Source organism: Elephantulus edwardii, unplaced genomic scaffold (assembly GCF_000299155.1).
Source record: "Elephantulus edwardii isolate Elephantulus edwardi_28Jun2011 unplaced genomic scaffold, EleEdw1.0 scaffold00239, whole genome shotgun sequence".
Taxonomy (NCBI): domain Eukaryota; kingdom Metazoa; phylum Chordata; class Mammalia; order Macroscelidea; family Macroscelididae; genus Elephantulus; species Elephantulus edwardii.
The window spans coordinates 1,079,701-1,082,816 of record NW_006399989.1 but is presented as its reverse complement, the minus strand read 5'-3'; the positions used below and the strand labels follow the sequence as shown (position 1 = coordinate 1,082,816).

Here is a 3,116-nt window from a genome sequence, read left to right as displayed (position 1 = left end):
GATTGATTCGGTGACTGGGGTAATCGGGATGGGTGTGTCAGAGGCGGTGCGGTTGGCGCAGGATAGAGCAGGGTTTAGAGCTGTTGTGCATAGGGTCACTATGAGTCGGAAACGACTCGATGGCACATAACAACAACAACTACACAGGGGCCTAGCACCCTCCAGCTTCCAGCAGAGTGAAGGGAGCAGAAAGTTTTTCTTTTTTCCCATAGAGCATTTCTGTTGAGACGGGAAGGGATAAAAAAATTTGGAACAGAAAGGGGTAGAGATTCTTTCCCCACTGTATTCTGTTTAAGGTATTTTCCCCAAAATTAAAAGTTGAGAACCATGGTGTAAAGGAGAGAAAAGAGACCTCATGAACAGGGTGATTGAGCACAAGAAGAGAGGGGAGGAAAAAAATAAACAAAACAAAACAACAAAAGACTGCAACTTGCTCCCAGGGACTGAAGAAAATTTTAAAAGGCTGGAATCCATCAGTGTTCTTAGTCATCTTCTCCTTCGTCTTCCTCTCCTTCTTCTCCCTCATCTTCATCGTCATCTTCTTAACCTTCATCTTCATCCCCTTCTTCATCAATATCTTCCAAACCTTCTTCTTCTTCATTGTCATCATCATCTTCTTCTACTTCTCCTTCATCATCCATATCTGGAACCAAATAGGACTGTAATGGATTTGGCCAAATATCATCTTTTATGTCCTCTCCTAATTCATCTGCACCAGCATCAGAATTATCAGTGAACCAAGTAAAGAAGCTCTCTGGTTCTTCATGCTGTCTCTTCCTGCTGGCTTTATTCTGCGTTTGACTTGAACGTTTCATCAAGTCCTTTCCAGATTTCCATTTAATTTCAGTTGATTTTGAGGATGAATCACCACTCTCATTCAAATGAAACTCTTTGGAGAGAATTTTATTTTCGAAGTAAGGATTTTCATAAAAATAAAAATCTATTCTGTAACCTGATTTAATATCTTAAAATTCTGTCACTTCAACTCTGGTCAAATAATGCAGAGCCACTTCATCCTCCTTCCCCAGCAATGCAGACACTTGTGGATGGTTGACAAATGTTGTTACCCAAAAATTTGGGATTTTGGCAATCAACTCTGACCTCTTCTGAAAGAACGGTTGGCGAAGTTTGTTCTGTTTCTGTTCTACTTTCAAAATCTACTCACTGGCTTGTTCATTAAGTCTATTTCATTTTGTACTTCATCAATATGTTCAATTGCTTCCTGCTGTTCTTTTTCCCCCTTCGGCAAGTTCACAGAGGCCATCTCTTGCAGGTGGTGTTTTTTCGTTTGTGGCTGGAGGGAAGACTGGCATTTCGGGGCCATGCTGCAAGCAAAGTCTAAGTACTAAAGGAATCAGATACTTGTCCTAAAAATGTTTTACAGAGTCGCAACTGCACTGGTTTAAGTCGGCTCCGGTGATGTGCAGCCTGGAAGGCTTGCATGAGATATTAATATTGTTTGATAATTTCCACACTCTGTGGGATCACCTTTCTTTGGAATGGGAACAAATATAGATCTCTTCCTGTCAGTTGGCCAAGTGGTTGTTCTCAAGATTTCTTGACACAGCTTGGTGAGCACATCTAGGGCAGCATCTGTTAGTTGAAATATGTCAATTGGTATACAATCCATTCCTGGGGCCTTATTTTTAGCCAATTCTTTCAAAGCAGTCTGAACATCTTCCTTTATCACCATAAGCTCTTGCTCATATATTGTTTCATTAAATTCTTCTGTGTCCACCACAGAAACCCACAAAGCTTGAGATATAATCTATCAAATCAAGGGGTGTATAGCAGGAGATAGGTGTTGAAGGGAGTAGGTAGGAGTAGAAGGGAATACTGGTGGAGCATGGAAAAGGGTCGGTCAAGAGACTCGTGTGATAAAACGAAAACTACTGGCTATTTCTACAATTGGTAAAGATTTTTCATCTGCATTGTTCTGTAAAATGCTTGTCTGTCAGATACTTTTCTAAATCTGAGCATACAGATTAAGACAGACTAGGAAGAAAGATTGGCCATCCACTTCCGAAATAGCAGGCCTTCAAAAACCCTATGTACAATAGAACACACTTAGAACACACAGATAGGGCAACAGATATGGAAATTTCAAGTATGGAAATACTATAGTGGAGGAATAGTTGTAGGCAGACACTAGTGGTTGGAACATGGAATGTGAGAACTATGAATGTAGGGAAATTAGATACTGTTAAGGAAGAAATGGAATGCATAAATATCGACATACTAGGTATTGGTGAGATGAAATCGACTGGCATGGGACATTTTTAATCAGATGATCATATGATCTATTATGTTGGAGATGAAAAGGTGAGGAAAAATGGGATTGCTTTCATAGTTAAAAAAGTCATTTCTAGATCCGTCTTAAAATACAATATTGTGAGTGACAGGATAATATCCATACATATACGAGGAAGTCCAGTGAATACCACTATCATTCAAATATATGCACCAACAAGCAGAGCCAAAGAAGAGGAAATAGATTATTTCTACCAACTTTTGCAGTCAGAGATCGATTGAACATGTAACCAAGATGCATTAATAGTGGTGGGTGACTGGAATGCGAAAGTTGGGAACATAGAAGAAGGATCAGTAGTTAGAAAGCATGGACTTGGTAACAGAAATGAAGCTGGAGATAGGATGATAGAATTTTGCACAATCAGCAATTCATTGCAAATACATTTTACAAGAAACATAAATGCAGGCTTTACACACGGATCTCAACTGATGGTATGCATAGGAATCAGACAGATTACATCTGGATGATGGGGAGGTCTGCGGGTTCTGGCAGCTTTCGTGTGAGATGCCCAACTCCAGTCAGTCAGATTCCAGCCTCTGTTTGGCATTTCTGCCGGAACGGATGTCACGCGCTCCTGGTGTCTCAGATCACCTGGGACGATGGGGAGGTCTGCGGGTTCTGGCAACTTTCGTGTGATATGCCCAACTCCAGCCAGTCAGATCCCAGCCTCTGTTTGGCATTTCTGCGGGAACGGATGTCACGTGCTCCTGCTGTCTCCGATTACCTGGGACGATGGGGAGGACTTCGGGTTCTGGCAGCTTTCGTGTTATATACCCAACTCCAGCCAGTCAGATCCCAGCCTCTG

General features: G+C 41.5%; 1 pseudogene; it reads right to left on the bottom strand.

Moving 5' to 3' along the window:
- Window positions 1–482: 482 nt before the first annotated feature.
- On the bottom strand, window positions 483–1,324 carry LOC102877616 (annotated as a pseudogene).
- Window positions 1,325–3,116: the final 1,792 nt, after the last annotated feature.